Source organism: Pogona vitticeps, chromosome 10 (assembly GCF_051106095.1).
Source record: "Pogona vitticeps strain Pit_001003342236 chromosome 10, PviZW2.1, whole genome shotgun sequence".
NCBI classification, from domain to species: domain Eukaryota; kingdom Metazoa; phylum Chordata; class Lepidosauria; order Squamata; family Agamidae; genus Pogona; species Pogona vitticeps.
In genome coordinates, this window is record NC_135792.1 from 13,551,373 (window position 1) to 13,568,320 (window position 16,948).

Consider the following 16,948-nt stretch of genomic DNA (forward strand, 5'->3'; position numbering starts at 1 on the left):
TTGGCTGTGGGGACGAAAGAGCCCCCGAGGCCGGCCAATGGGCGCGGGGCGGGCGGGCGCCCACCCTCTCCAGCTGCCTTGGCCTCCCCGAGCAGACGCCCCTCCGCTTGGGCAGACGGGGCTCCGGGGCGCCCGGCCGTCGGAGCGGCTGCGGCAGCCAGACTGCGGCCCCGCCGGATCGGACACGGGGCGCCCTCGCCCTGGCCAGGCACCCCAGGCTCCGCTCCGCGCCCCCCCCCCGCCCGCCTTGCTCGAAGGAAAGGCGCCGCTCCCGGGCAAGGCGCGAGAAGCCGCGGCTGAAGTCGGGCTGCAGCCCCGCCACGGATGGACGGGGAAGGGAGCGTCGCCTCCGCGTCGGGTGTGAGCAAGTCGGCGTGATTGTGGCGCTGCGGTTCTCTGGCTGCCTCCCTCGGCCTTAGGCGAAGGTTAGGTCCAGTCAGAAACTCAGCCTGGAGGGACGTTATTACTCAACATTAATTTGGTGTCGGAGCAATTAGCTGTTCATGTTTTTAAAACTACGTACCTACTTCATAAGGGACGTGGTGGCGCTGGGGGTTGAACCGCGGAAGCCTCTGTGCTGCAAGGTCGGATGACCAGCCGTCCTAAGATCGAATCCACGCAACGGAGGGAGCTCCCGTCGCTTGACCCAGCTCCTGCCAACCCAGTAGTTGGAAAGCATGTAAAAAATGCGAGTAATGAAACAGGTGCCACCTCAGTGGGAAGGTAACGGCGGTCCGTGTCTAGTTGGGGGGAAAAGTTTCACTGTGCAACCTTTCTCTCTTCCTTCTCACTGACAAGATGATGCCCCTTCCCCATTTTCTGAATAGAAACTGCCAATTTGTCCCAAAGTTGAATCTGAGTTTAAGAATGGCCGCAGGTGAGTTCAGAAGGCCCAGGACAGGGTGTGTATGATGGACAGAGCCACAAGAAGCAAAATAGCCAGAGGAACATAAGGAAGAGCTAGGAGCATCAATGACTTGAAGCCAGCATCTTCCACTGTACTTAGTGATGGGATCAGCCTTTTATGGCAGTATGTTCTAGATCAGTGGTCCCCAACCTTGGGCCTCCAGATGTTCTTGGACTACAACCCCCAGAAGCCTTCACCACCACCTCTGCTGGGCAGGTTTTCTGGGAGCTGAAGTCCAAGAACATCTGGAGGCCCAAAGTTGGGGAACACTGTTCTAGATGATCAGGAAGAGAGCTGAGGAGCAGAAATCCCAACTCTTGAAAAGGATTAGTGAAAAGTAGGAGCACCATGGACAAGCCGAAAGGGAGCATTTTGAATTCATATGAGGGCAAACCTGAGGTATTTGTGATGGTCTAGTCGGATGTTTATGTGATAGTATGTGTCCCTCAGGTATAGGATCGTGAACCAGTTGCCCTGTTAGAGCAACTGAATGGTGCTATCCAAGGTAGCCACACATAATTGCCTCAGCATAAAGTAGGAGTTGAGGTAGCAGAGGTCCAAGATAGGCCATCTTTTTTGGGAACTGCGAAGTAATGGGATTAAAAGCTGAGAGTTATGTCTGCATTTCGGACAAGGTCGACAGTGTCTTTGTCCTGTAAGGAGCACACCTCTTCTTCCAGGGCAAAGGAAGGAGCAGTGGGCTTGAAAAGTCCAGTAGGGGGCAATTAATCGAATTTTATTGCATACCTGATGCTAATGATGGTGAGGACCCAGGTACCCGAGGTGATCTGAGCCCATGTTAATAAGAACGGTGCAACGTGTGCAGAGTATGCAAGTGTTATTGGAGGGTGCAAATGTGTTCCCCCAGTCAGGAGACTGACAGAATTGAGGGGAGGCTGCGTTGTTAGATAAGGGGAGAGGAGCATCCTCATCCCCGGACAGCGAATCCAGACAGACCGTCTCTCGTCTGTGTTCCTCCAGAATCAAAGGTGGAGAATCAGGTTTATCCACAGAGAAAGGCGCCAGAGGACAGTGGTTCTTGTGGCTTGAAGGTGTCAATGATCTCTTCTTTCTAGATGCATCGGATGGTATCGAGGCAGACTTTGATATCAACGGGGTGGCTGGAGCGTTCAAGGTCGATTTCGATGCTGATGTTGAAGCCCTCACCTTAGACTTCTTGACCGGCTGCATTGGTCTCAGGGTCGGGGAATGGTTCTGCGAGGTAGGTGAGGGCTCAGCACCATGGGATTGATCTGGGTCCATGTTGGAGTGTTGGGGAGATTTTAGAGATTTCTCCCAGAGGAAGGAGTGAAAGTATTGAAGGGGAAGCTTCAATGCTGATTTTGTTGAATTTTTGCACACCAGACACATATTAGTTTGGTGTGCCTCTCCTAGGCAGAAGAGAGAGCAGGAATGCCCACCAGATAACGTTATTTTGCTTGAAAGGGCCTGAAGAGACCATAAAATAATGGCCGAAGAAAGGGGGGAGAAGGAGCAACAAAGTGTGTTTCTTTTTCTCCCCACACTCTTTTTTAAAGCTCACTACTGGAGGGAGGGAAGGTCCAGTGACAAAAGATTCCTAAATTTCTTATTAATTTTAGAAATCAAGTGGAGCTCTGTTGCCACGATGCAGATGCAGTGGTGGCAAAAAATGGAACTGAGGCACTCTGTGCCCTGGGCGGAGCATGTGCACTAGGAGGGAGGTCCTCGCAAACACATGTAGAAGCTCTAGAGGTTTCCGAGAACCTCTGTGCAGGTGCAGTATAACCCATTTGTGCGCATTCACAGAGACCACAAAAAAGAATAATAGAATCAGAATAACTGAGTTGGAAGGAGCCTATAAGACCATTGAGTTCAGCCCCCTGCTTAATGCAGGAATCCAAATCAAAGCAGATCTAACCGATGGTTGTCCAATTTTCTCTTGAATGCCTCTAGAGTTGGAGTGCTCACCATCTCTCAAGGTAATCGGTCCCATTGTTGTACTGCTCTAACAGTTAAAAGGGTTTTCCCGATATTCAGCCTAAATCTGGCTTCCTGTAGCTTGAGCCCATTATTACGTGTCCTCTGCTCTGGAAGGATGGAAACACCTTGTGCTGCTCCTCTGTATGACTACCATTCAAATATTTGCCAAGAGCTATCATTGAAGGGGGATTCCAGTTGTGATGCAGTGAAGGGGCATAGCATTTATCACCCAACAACTTCCCATTCTGGTGTCTAAATAATTTTGAAAATACTGCAGAACAACCTACATTACTTTACAGATGCTGGGGGGTTTTGTTGTTTTTGCTTGTCACAAGGAAAAACCCTTTCGCAGATGTTACACTATGATATGACGTATTTCATTACAAAAGGAAAATATATGCCAGAATCTTGTTACATTTCAGTCAGTGTACATTTCAGCAGTTAATTGCCACAGGTTAAGAAATCAGCATAGGTAACTGCCACTGCACACCAATGCTGACTTACGGCAGCCTGCTCCTGAAGTTTACACTGGTTAAATCATGCAGACAGTCATAACTAGCAGGATTCTAGCCACCAAGCAGCATGTCTTGTCTCTGACTCGCCTTCTCTGATTACAAATGGATGGTGCATTTAAGAAAGAAAATAAAGTTTTTTGTTAATGAATTGTTATTCTTAAAGTACAACTTTTCTTCTTCCCTCTATAATATATATTTTGATTACCATCCGTACCCTCCATTTTCTCCCTGCTTCAAATAATAATTTTCTTGCACCACATTTCAAGGATTTATTAGGAAAGCAAACAATGAAAAATACATTCTGCCAGAATCCAGTTAAAAGTATGGTTAAGCAACAATTCTTGCTTTCCATCACACTGCCCTCTGGAGGTAACCGATGTGATTATTATATTTCAAAACCAGTGTTATGCCAGGAAATATTTCTACTTCAAAAGCCACTTTTCTTCAGAATCAGTGCCACAGACACAATTTTTTGTTTCCACAGCCTGGCAAGGAGGGTTTCCTGGAGAAGAGGCAAAGCAGGGGGTGGTTTTAGCAGTGCTTTTAATTGCTTCCAAATGATACTGAGCACACGATGCCACCCACGGGCCTTATGGAGGAGCCCCTGTTGCTGGTATGCTTTCTTGTTGTCTCCTATGGCAAAACAACATTTACCTAGGAATAAAGTGCAGTGTGCTGCCTATTTTAAAGGCTGAGCAGGGATTCGAACCCAGGTCTTTTTGAGTCCCAGTCTGTCACTCTATCCACTACACCATACTGGCTCTGAACTGCCTTAGGGATCATGTAAGAAAAAGGTTGGGTATGAATCTTTAAATAAATAAACTATGTAGATTTTCTCCTTATTGTATAAATATGGTTTTTTTTTTATTTTCTTCTTCTTTGGTGTGCTTTTCAAAAATAGAAACACTCAGAGGAGGCCTTGAATCAGGATTATGTTTTTTTTGCCTTTTGTTTTAATTTCAGAACATCAGAGAAGTGCCAAGGTGCTTTAATAACCTCTTTGTTCTTTAGTCTACTTTCCTTAAAGCTGACTAATTCTGAATTTAGGCTTGTGAGCTTTTATTGTTTTGACTTCAAGCCTTTTCATTTATTTGTTGTACCCATTCAAGTCCCATCAGCCCCTTTTTTCTTTCTTTATGTAGATTTTAATTTCCACTTTTGTTTTCCAGGTTTTAAGTCTGGACAGAACCGTCGCTGTCTAAATCATAAACACGACGCTGTCAAGTGTGGCTATTAATAAATCACAAACAGAATTTTATATAAAATAATGCTGACGTATTCCTTTAATGATGTTCCCTGTTACTATCCTAAGCTGTGGCTTCCTCTGATTCTCTTACTGCCAAACAAGAAAGAATTTGTTACATAACATCAAAGCCCACTTTCTTGAAGGGGGACAGAGCAGGGATAAAAAGTAACTGTACACTTTCCGTTCCTTTCCAGCCACCTCCCTGTTTCCCCCTTTGTCAAAGTCACCTTTAAGTTGAGATACTGAACTTTAGCTAGCTTAGAGGTGGGGGGCGGTGGTGTGTTATTTCGTTTGTTTTCTACAACCCTTGATTTTTCTTTTGCTTGCATTTAAAACATTGCAGAGCTCTATTGGTATGTATTAATTTATTTTTATCGTGCTTTTAATTTTTTTCTCTCCTTATATTGTTGTTAGCCGCCCAGAGTGTCCTGGTTGCCAGATGGTGCGGGATATAAATTCAAATAATAAATAAATATTCTTTCATGCATTCACGTTATGTTATGTGCATACATTTCGTGAAAATATTTGGTAGATAGAGGTTCTGTATCAATGTAACAAGCCATTTTCATAAAACAAATGGGACCCCCATATCCATAGGGGATTGGTTCCAAGCTCCATCCTGCAGACGCTGAAAAACACAGATTATAGCAGTGATGGCGAACCTATGGCACAGGTGCCAACACTGGCACGCGAAGCCCTTTCTTCTGGCACGCGAGTGAGTGGCCCACTCGCCCACCCTTGTGGAAACAAACCTTTTGAAGTGGCTGCAGCTGGGATTCCCCCTTTCTCTTCCTGTTCTGGGTCCTTTAACTTCCTGTCCGTCCCCATGATTCCCCCTTTAACTTCCTGTCCGTCCCCATGATTCCCCCTAAAGCTGCCACTTCCTATTCTGGTTCTGGCCTTCCGGGCGGCATGGCAGCCACTGGTTTCTTCCCCACCCCCTCATTTTGGGCACTCGAGCCAAAAAAGGTTTGCCTCCACTGGATTATAGTGAACACTATTTTAATAGGAAACGCTATACATAGCATGGTCTCTGGTTCCCTCTAGGGGCCAGTTCTGGTAAGGTGACATTTAGACATATATATTTCTAGGATTTTTCTTTTAATATTTTGACCATGGATAAGTGAATCAGCAGCTACAGATCCCATGTATACAGGGGTCCTACTGTATTTCATGTTCATATCTTGGAGCTTCTTTTGCACTGTTTATATTATGCAGAACTTGGAAAAGTTCCTTTTTTGCTTTCTAACTCTCAGAATAGCCAAAATAAAATAAGAAAGCTAGCTGGTAGATTCTGGATGTTGCGGTTCAAAAAGTAAATTCTCCAAGGTCTGGTATTATTTATATGGGGAACTGGGTAGGGAACCATATGTGCCTGGTGCAAGCATAAAGGTTCCTCTACTTGTACCAAGAACACACAAAACCCAAACCCATTTTCTTGCAACTTCATAAACCCCTTTCCAAGCCATTTCTGAGAGCCCCTGACTCACAAGAAAGGATTTGTAAAGCAATTAGGAAACTTGGACAAGGAGAAGGGACAGAAAAGTCTCAGCGCACATTCTCTCTTTTTTTTAAAAAAAGAGCCCTGTTGAGGTTGTTTCTTTGTGCAGGATGATGTCATCCCAAAAGCCCAAACAGATTGTGATGGAGAGGCATTTGTAATGCATGTGAGCATTCCAGCCCATATAGTTCTCATAAAGAATTGTTTTCTGTCTGGCACCTTTTGGGGCATTCAGCACAAATCATATAGGCACTCAAACAAATGCAATCATTTTGTTTCCACATTAAAACATCATATTTTATCTGTGGAACGTAAAGCCTCTGAAACCATGGGGCAGCTCTATTGTTAGTTACAGGGGAACAATCACCTCCAGACTGTAGATGCTGCATGTTGCGGAGGCAGCCATGGCAGCCCACTCATAATTCCCCTTTGTCGGAGGACAGAGTTGTGTATTTTAGGCAACGTCCTCTGCACTCACCAGCTGCCCTCTGGTGGGGCGGATGAAACTGTTCCATGACCAGTCCTGAAATAAGATTCAACTGCCGGCGTGCTTTGCTTCTGTGTGGCAGGTGGAGTGGAAGGAGGGCCTCAGGTAGCAACATATTTAAAAATAACCACAGAATTATAGGTTTTGAAAGGTCTGATGGGGTCATCAAGCCCACCCCGCTGCTAAAGCAGGAAATCCACAGCTAAAGCAGGCTTGATGGAAAGTCATCCAGTCTCTGTTTTAAAATGGGCAACAGTCCAGCACTTTCCAGATGAGACTGTTCTACTATCAAACAACTTATACTGTCAGGAGGTAATTCCTAATGTTTAGCTGAAATCTCCTTCCTCCTCTCTCTCCTCCCTTTCTTTCTTTTCTTTTCTTTTCTTTTTTTTTGGGTAATTTGAATCCATTCCTTCAGATCCCAACTTCTGCAGCTGCAGAAAGCAAGTTTATTCCATCTTCCACATGAAATGCTTGAAAATGGCTATCATGTCTGATGAGCTTTTTCTTCCCCAGGCTGAATATAACCAACTCCCTCAACCATTCTTCATATCACATCATTGTGATGTGTGAATTACTCCAGACAATCACCTAAGAAAAGGTCATTAGCAACTGTAAAAGGCTGGTCTCCTCAGTATAATTAACATTCATATTATTCTACCATTGTTGTTCATGGCAGAATATCCTTTACAGCACAAGCTTCAATGGAATACACCTGTATCTCAAAGAGCTTGTCACCCCACCATTAAATACCCCTTGACTTTCTTACCAACCACCCAACCAAAATCCCTGTATTTTGATGCCATGTATAAATATCTGCTATATTATCTCTCTCTTATTATATCTGAGGAATTAGGCATGTTCCACAAAAGCTCACATTAAACTATAAGAGTTAGTCTGTTATAAACAAACTAAAGACATTTTTGTCTTTTTTTACTTGTTCTTCTTTTTACCTATAATGCATTCATGAGGGCTTTCTTCTCAAACCTTTTCACCACCAAACCTTCCCCCCCACCTCTTCTAGACATGCTCCATCTTTGATGCTGATAGCATTTCAGTTGGGGTCTGCCCTTGATCTGGAGAGCTGTACTTCTGCTGACGCAGTCTAATATTGCATTCCCCCTTGGGCTGGTGCATCATCCTATTGTGTTCAAACAGTGACTGAAATCCAGGTACTTAGAAGGTAACACTAGAGTAGGTGCATTGAATCATTGAGGATTGGGTGAGTCACTTCCTTAGTAAGTTCCATTGGTTTAAATGGGCCTACTTTAGTTACAACTTACTTTAGCATGAGAAGTCACAACAAGAATAAGCCCATTTGAATCAATGGAACTTACTGAGGAGTTGACTCACCCAATCCCCTCTGATTCAATGGTCCTTTGTTGTTTAGTCATTAAGTTGTGTCCAAATCTTTGTGACCCCATGGACCAGAGCACGCCAGGCCCTCGTCTTCCACTGCCTCCCGGAGTTGTGTCAAATTTATGTTGGTTGCTTCGATGACACTGTCCAACCATCTCATCCTCTGTTGTCCCCTTCTCCTCTTGCCTTCATAGTTTCCTAACATCAATGTCTTTTCCAAGGAGTCTTCTCTTTTCATGAGATGGCCAAAGTACTGTAGCCTCAGCTTCAGGATCTGTCCTTCCAATGAGCACTCAGGGTTGATTTCCTTCAGAATAGATAGGTTTGTTCTCCTTGCAGTCCAGGAGATTCTCAAGAGGCTCCTCCAGCACCACAATTCAAATGCATCAATTTTGGTGGTCAGCCTTCTTTATGGTCCAGCTCTCACTTCCATACATCACTACTGGAAAAAACATAGCTTTGATTATGCGGACCTTTGTCGGCAAGGTGATGTCTCTGCTTTTTAAGATGCTGTGAGGTTTGTCATTGCCTAGAGTGGTCGTCTGACCAGATAGGCGGGGTAAAAATACAATAAATAAATAAATAAAATAAATAAGAAGCAGGTGTCTTTTAATTTCATGGCTGTTGCCACCACCTGCAGTGATCATGGAGCCCAATACGGTCCTACTCTAGTGCAATTAATTATGCTATGCAACAGAATTTCAGCCACTGTCTCATCCCCTTGGCCAGACATGAGAGACAACCATCTCTACAAGAGATTTCAGAGGAAACTCTTATAACAGATCAGGCCCTGTGTTTATTCCAACTGGTAACAACTTTCAGATCAGAAAGAGATCTTCCACGTCAGGGGCCACCTGATCTGTTTATGCGGAGATGCCAGAGATTGAAATATCAGCATGTATTGTATCACCACTGAGCGATGGCCATTGCCAGCAGCAAACATTTTGCTACCTGAGGCAAATGACAAGATGACACCTCCCCCATTCCATGTGCAAAAGCTGACTTTTAGTGTCAGCTGATTTTTAGATTCACTCTGATGATGATTTATCATCTTGAGGGTAGCAGGATAGCTTGTGGGGGCCACAGTTCTATCTACATCATTTCCCTCGCGATTTACTGCTGCCTCAGGTGACTGCCTCACAGCAGAACAAGACCTGGCTTTGACTCTTTCCCCCATGCTCCACTGTAAAATTGCATGCAACCAATACGTAGTAAACAGCCATCTGTAAGCACTCCGGACTCCAAAGTCATATCCTCCCATGGACGACTAACACAGTTAACAAACCATACCAGCCAATACTTTGGTATGGTTTGTTAACATACAAGACCTAGCCTGCGTTTTGTGCATAACAGCAAATAGTGATGTATTGAAATATAAGACAGAAAACACAAGATGTAGCAGCTATAATCACAAGTTAATCATCTGTGTCATTTGAATCTAAATTCACACTCAGCTTTTTGCAACAGTTTAAAAACAGCTGGAAAACATCTCTAGCAAACAGAGGCGGGGGGGGGGTCAAGTTGGTGACATCACGGACTGGCCTTCATTCAGTCCACTGCAGAAGCTGCTTCCCCTAAGCCCTTTGCTGAACCTCAAATGCGATGTCTCCCTCTGCCCTAAATTGTGATTAATGCACATGTTTTGGAACAGTTGAGTGTTGGATCAGACAGCAAGTATTATTCCAGCCCTAAACTAGTGCAGTCCTTTCCCAGTTTTCCTGCTCCCTCCCGCTGCGATTGCCAGATGCTTGCTATGACAAAGCCACAAGGCTCTGTCGTGAATGATTAATTTAGGGCCCTCAAATCATTGAATCTTTGTTCTTCATGAGTGACTTAGCAATTGATAATATTAAGACAGCTGATAATTAACCATTAATCACATCCTTTCCCTGACACAGCATTTGTTCCCTCTGGGTTTTTTTTAATAACATTAATTTTTGCTTATATATAATTATTGTGGAACACAAAGGAGGCAATTTATACACACAGCAACACAACTGCAGGTATGCAAGGAGCTGGAGTGTCAAAAGAAAAGAAAGGATGTTTCTCACCTGTCCTGGCCATCTAGTGTATCCTGCAAATGTGTCAGACAGCTCCTGGAAATATGGCATGTTACTGGGCATTACTTTCTCTTTCAGATGAACAGCACCATTTCCCTCTAGTAGACTATGCAGTCAAGGGCATTTCTACATAATTTTGTTGGAGGAACAAGTACAGGCAGAAGTTGTCAACTGTTTTAGGGCAAGGTATAGGGTGCATAGGGGAACGTGGTGGCGCTGCGGGCTAAACCGCAGAAGCCTGTGCTGCAGAGTCACACTGGCCACGTGGCAACGGAAACTGTCTTCAGACAAGCGCTGGCTCTATGGCTTGAAAACGGGGATGAGCACTGCCCCCTAGAGTCGGACACGACTGGACTAAAAATGTCAAGGGGAACCTTTACCTTTACCTATGTTCTTCAAGAGCACAGTCTTTGATATCCCACTGGTTCACCTTGAACAGTGAGTCATTTGTATCAGAGTGAGTCCAACACACACTCTGTTGCTACCATGACAGGATGTACAGCATGATACTTCCTGTGGCATAAAGGTTGCAGTGGAAGAGACATGACTTGCTTGTTGGAGACAAGAAGGTCAAATTGAGAAGGCTTAGCGTTAGGTTTGGCATTGTGGCAGTAAAGACACTCTGGCAGAGAGATTCTCATTTCCCACAATTCTCTAGAGCAGTGGTTCCCAAACCTTTTAGGCTCACGGTTCCCTTGACATATTGGCCACTGGCTGTGGCTCCCCAGTACAGTAGGACTGTCATATCCATGGAATCAGTGAGTGCACTTTCACTTTGCCTGAAAAAAATAAACTAATAAAAATACAGTAATAATAAACCCAAGGTGTATTACTAAAACTAGCCACTAGATGGAACCCGAGACTAAGCAGTACACAGATTGCTTAAGTGAAACACCCTCATAGCCTGACTTCTCCAAGGGAAGCAGCTTCCATAAAATTAAAGAAGCTGCATTTTGGGGGTGGGAGTGAGGGAAGGAAGGCTCCCTTGTGAACAGGAAGGCAGGAAATCCAGTCCTTCAGCGGGACTGGGCCAGGAATCCCTCTCTGCACCATACAGGGAGACCAGAGAAACTGCAAGTAAGTGCTGTAATATACTATGGGTGAGGGAAGGAGAAGGGAGGAGAGGAGGAGGAGGAGGGAATTCTGTGGTGGCCCCAGGTTGGCTTCTCAGCACCCCACAGAGCCACAGCACACAATTTGGGAACCCTTACTCTAGAGCAGCCATTCTCAATAGGGACCATATGGCCCCCTTGGGGGCTCTGGCATATTTGAAGGGGAGCACAGACTAGAAATAATTATTTACACACCACTTTATAAAGTTTGTTATGCAATGTATATGATCCTGATTAGAGATGAGGACCAATATAAAAACAAATCACGATTTTAGACTGTGGGCTTCTAAACAAATAGATGGAAGGGGAAGGAAAACCTAAGAGGAACGATCTAATAATAGATTAGAGAAGATGTAATAAATGTTATTTTTAAAATGGCGATGGGGATGGAATGGAACAGGGTTTTTTTATTTTTTAAGAGAGAAATGTGGGGATGTGTACCCTAATTGTACCCAGTAATAACTAAAGGAATACACTACGCACACTCAGGCACAGACCACTCCCCGCCCCAAAGATCACCCACCCTGCCTGAATGCAATCCTCTAAAAAGAACTAATTGTTTAACTAAAATGTGTCTCCTTCTAATGAAAACGATATAATTTCTAAAGAATGAATTTATTTTAGATTGAAGGTGCTTTGGCTGGAGAAGCGCTCAGAAGACCCTCAACCACTCCGGAAATAAATTCTGAGGAAAGAGATTCTACACTCACACACAAAATCTCCCCCCCCCCCGAGATCACCTATACTGCCTTAATATAAGCCTCCAAAAATAACTATGTTTAAACTAACCACCAGCCTAAACAAAGCCCTGCCAACTAAACAAAATTAGAAAACATTTCTTTTAACTTGAATGTGCTTTTTCAGCACATGGACTGGAGAAGCACACACACACTCAGAAGAACCACCAAATACAACCACCCAGGAAATAAATTTTGGGGAAAGGGATTCCAGTCACTCGCAAAATCAGCCCACCCACCCATTCTGCCTGAGCACAGCCTCCAAAAAGCAGTAGCCTAAATGAAATCTGCTAAAGAAATCCCTGTCGAAATTCCCAGTAAAGTTCAAATAAGAGTAATGAAATGAATGAAATAGGAAATTAAATGAACGAGAATAATAAGTGTTTGCTTTTCTGCCACAAAAGTGAAAGCACAGCCACAGCTACCAAGCAGCAAGCAACTGTTCTCACAAGAGAATCAGAACAGAAATGGGAAATGGCTGCAGGGAAAAGGCTTATAAATCCTCTGAAAAAGGTACACCCCCACAGCCCTTTCAGCAACACTATTGGCTGCCTGACATGCCAATCCAGGATCTCCTGGTCGGCCAGAGCTTCTGATTGGTAACAGCAAGCTCAGAGATGGCACAGAGAGGCTCAAAAAAGGGTAACAAATATGACAAATACTGACAAATTGAGAAATCAACGAGTAAAACCAAGAAAGTATTCGTCATTTCGTATTAGTCGGGTCTTCAGAATTGATGAATATGAATCGACGAATACATGATTAATCGATTTATAATATGATCCTGATTAGAGATGGCAGGTTGACCAACCTGCCTGTTAGCCTTCCTAGGTGAAAAACCAAGGTCTGAAGTCCAGCAGCCCATTTCAGCCTCATCGGGACAGGTCATACCAAACCTGGAAGGCCACGGCCTTGGTGGGAGGGCCGCACCTTACCTAGAAGCCCACAGGCCAACTTTAGTGGCGGGGCCATACCCTACCTAGAAGCCCACAGCCTTGGTGGAAGGGCCATGTCCTACTTAGAATCCCACAGCCTTAATGGCACAACCGCAACCTACCTAGAAGCCCACAGCCTTAGTGGAAGTGCCATACACAACCTAGAAGCACAATGCCACATTTTAGGTATGTAATTAGTTTAATGTATTCGCGAAGGCTTTCACAGCCGGGATCTAATGGTTGTTGTGTGTTTTTCGGGCTCTTTGGCCGTGTTCTGAAGGTTGTTCTTCCTAACGTTTCGCCAGTCTCTGTGGCCGGCATCTTCAGAGGACAGCCCAAAAAAACCCACAACAACCATATGTAATTAGTTCTTTATGGAGGTTTGCTTTCAATGCCTGCCTGTGGCCAAGCCTAACATGATGCCAAATGCATCAGTGCCATGATTTCTCCCCTACCTGCTATTCCAGCACACCTGCAAACACTGTGTCCCACATCCATGTGGCAGATTTCTGCCACTACACCACCAATTTAAAAGGGAAGCCTGCCTCCCCCACTGTCTCTCCCCACGAGATCCCAAGAATAATCATATTGGTACCTGAGATGCCTTGATCCCACATCTTGGGAGATCTTGCCTGCCAGCCAGAAACCATCAGCCACTCAAACACCCCCAAGACCTCATATTGGCCAAGATGCTAAATGCCTCTGCTGCTGGAGAAGATGACTGCCAAGATGCCAAACTCCTACGATGCTGCTGGAGACAAACTCCACCTAAATGCCAAATGCCTCAGTGCCTGCTGGAGACGAACTCTACCTCATGCCAAACGCATGTGAAGCTGCTGGAGAGGAGCCCTGCCAAGATACCAAACACTTCTGATACTGTTTGAGAAGAACTTTGCCAAGATGCTAAAGGCCGGTGATGCTGCTGGAGACAAACTCAACCTCAATGCCGAATGCCTCTGATGTCCCTTGAGAAGACCCTGCCAAGATGCCAAATGCCTCTGATGCTGCCAGAGACAAACTCTACCTCAATTCCAAATGCCTCAGTGCCTGCTGGAGGCAAACCAAACTAACTCAGTGCCATTCATTTCTGTGCCTCATGGCAAACTTTGCCAGCTGGCTCTGTCACTTTCTGCCGGGGCGGGGGGAGAGACACACAATTTGCAGGTGAATAACTCAGATGTCCGAAATCCAATCTTCACAAAACTTGGCAGGCTCTTTAGGGGAAGATACAGGAAACTTCTGTGCATTTTAGGATTCTCTAAGTACCTGGGGGGGGGAACTTTCCTGGAGGCATCCTCCTTGTGGCTATATAACTCAGAGGTCCGGAACCCAAACTTCACCAAACCCTACTGGACTTGTAGAAAACTGTCTGAAAAGCTTCCTCGTGAATTTGGTGTCTCTAGGTGCCTTGGGGCCTGTTTTACAGCATTTTAAAGTGAAGATGACTCAATTTGTCAGGTCATCCAAGAATATTCATAAATTCGTATTTGTTGATTCTGTGACCATGACAAATTATGAATCGCAACAAATTACCATTTTTTAATTCATCCCCATCTCTACTGATTCAACATATTTCTTTCATACTGTGTTTTTGGTGGTGGTCAAAAGAAGGTTGAGAATGGCTGCTCTAGAACAACACCAGGTCAGACAAGCATTTAGAGAAATTTTTACAAGGGCTGCCCAAGACAGGAACTTCTGAGCTTATTAGTCTGGACTGAGAACCTGTATCACTGTAACAGTTAAAGTCTTCCACCAGGATGTGGGAAATCTAGGTTGTAGTTCCATCGAATGAACCATGCAAGTCACCATGTGATCATAGCCATTTACTCTATTTCAGTCTGAAATACATTGTGCCTCCTTGACGGGGGCTAGACTCACTGATTCATAGGGTCTCTTCCAGCTCTGCAGTTCTAAGATGGTGATTATGTTGCTGCTGCTGATCACCTGATGAGGTTGTTACGATGGGATGGAGAAGCAACAGAAAGAAGTATAGAGCCGTGTGTTCTCTCTTGAGCTTAATGGAGAAAAGGCAGACTATAAATGTAACTGGTAAGTAACAACAGTTACTGTACTATGACTAGGGTGGCAATTAAGGGAGGTCCAGAGAGGCTTCAGTTTGGCAGACTCTCTGACAGGGTGATGAAGCCAACTGCAGCTGCCCAGGGAAATTTTGTGCTGACACAAGACCTGGAAGTCAGCTATCCAAGCCTTAATTCAACGCCTACTCCACCTGCTTCCTCTTTGATCATCTGACTGGCATAAAGTTGACATCAGTGTTTCCTTCTACAATGAATTATCAGGTGGGTGAAGAACACACCTGTCAAATCTTTATGACTTTCAGCTAGGATACCAACAGCTCATTAAGCTATCTCTGCATCCATTATAATCATTTTGGAAAAGAGCAGAAAATGAAACTGTTGTAAACTAGGTTAATAGGGATGATGAGGAAGGGAAAGTGGAACAAAATTTCTTGCTAGGAATCCAATGGCTTCTCTGTTTTTTATTTTAAATGTTTCTGCACCATCAGTAGAGTTACCCTCAAAGAAATAACAAGAAAAGTCTATTAGAATCCCATTTTGATGTATTTGAAGTCAAAAGCATTTGGACTTAGCAAACTGATGCTCAGGGGTCACAGGGTGACATTTCTAGTAAAGGGGTGGTAAGTCCAGTTACAGAAAAGGAACCATAAGAAGAGAGAGGAGGAGCTTTGAAGTTGCCTAGCAACTGTTGACCCCTCATAAGCAACCACAGCAGTCACACTAGTCAACTACGAACAATTTCAGTTTTAATTTTTTTTTTAAAGTTCCCATTACAGTGAGATGTACTGAATTTTTGCTTGAATTACAGTGGTGCCTTGCAAGACAAGTGCTCCGTTTTACAATGAAATCACATAACGATGAAGTTTTTGCGATCGCAAAAGCAATCGCAAAACAATGTTTCCTATGGGGGAATTTCACTTTGCGATGATCAGTTCCCTGCTTCGGGAACAAATTCTCGCAAAACGACTATTTCCCTACAGCTGATCGGCAGTTTCAAAATGGCCACTGGGTTAAAAAAATGGCCACCTGCTGTTTTTTGGGACGGATTCCTCGCTGCACGGGCAGCAAAAATGGCCACGCTATGGAGGATCTTCGCTGGACAGTGAGTTTCAAGCCCATAGGAACGCATTAATCGGGTTTTAATGTGTTTCTATGGGCTTTTAAAAATCGCTTTACGATGTTTTCGTTCTACAGCGATTTCGCTGGAACGAATTAACATCGTAATGGGAGGCACCACTGTATAGCTCTTATTTCTAAATGTAGACCTCTACAATATGTATCTTAATGTTATTTAAGAATGTTTCATATTAAGCTATGGAAGGCCATTTTATTTAAAATCCTAATCCTTATACCATATTTTTATTGCCAAATTATTGTTTGTGCTATTGCTATCCTTTGTCTTACTTTGATTTCTTTTAGTTTGTTGAATCCACTTGTATCACATTGTGTATTTTAACTTTTACATTAAAAAACAAACAAACAAAAAAAACAACCAGAAGAATGGACCGTGCTGGTGTACCCTCGAGGCCGGGGACCTTGGAAGAAGGTAGTCCGTCCGGGACCTCTCCAGCCACACGAGAAGCCACCCGAGGGAGACTGGTCTTGTCGCCCCTGCTTCAGGACGATATGTGCGGTGAAGAGTGGATGTTTGAGAAAGCCACTTGATCAGGAGAGATTCGGACACCCTCCCCATTGAGCAAGGAAGTTTACCATTATCTTTGACAGATTTTCCTGTAGATTTTGGTCATGTTGACCCTACAGAAGTTATTGTAGAGAAACCTAAGAGTTCTGTTAATAAAGATTTTGTTATTAAAGAAACGTCTCTCTTGTCCTTTCCTGCCAAAACTAAGGAACTGTCAGATGTTGACAACGAACCCTATCACACTTCCCTTCACCCTCTGCAGATGATCAGGGGAAGCACTTAATTGACAGCCGATCGGGCTACAAGCCACTGTTTGCTGTTTGGACAGAATTAGCATGCGAAATGACACATCACTTCTCTCCCCCCAACCTCAACAAACCCTTTGTAGCCCATCCCACACCAAACCCAAAATGGCCAATCTGGACACAGAAACCGTAACTATCTGT

General features: G+C 44.3%; 1 long non-coding RNA gene across 2 annotated transcripts; it reads left to right on the forward strand.

Annotated features, from left to right (window-relative positions):
- The first annotated feature begins 17 nt into the window (after window positions 1-17).
- Window positions 18-16,678, forward strand: LOC140702142 (uncharacterized). 2 transcript variants are annotated; one of them, XR_013538669.1, is made up of 4 exons: window positions 18-723; window positions 1,984-2,129; window positions 14,722-14,870; window positions 16,357-16,678. It is a non-coding gene; the product is annotated as an uncharacterized LOC140702142 (long non-coding RNA). The 2 variants fall into 2 exon arrangements; XR_013538670.1 differs by lacking the exons at window positions 14,722-14,870; window positions 16,357-16,678 and adding an exon at window positions 4,554-7,374.
- The last annotated feature ends 270 nt before the right edge of the window (window positions 16,679-16,948 follow it).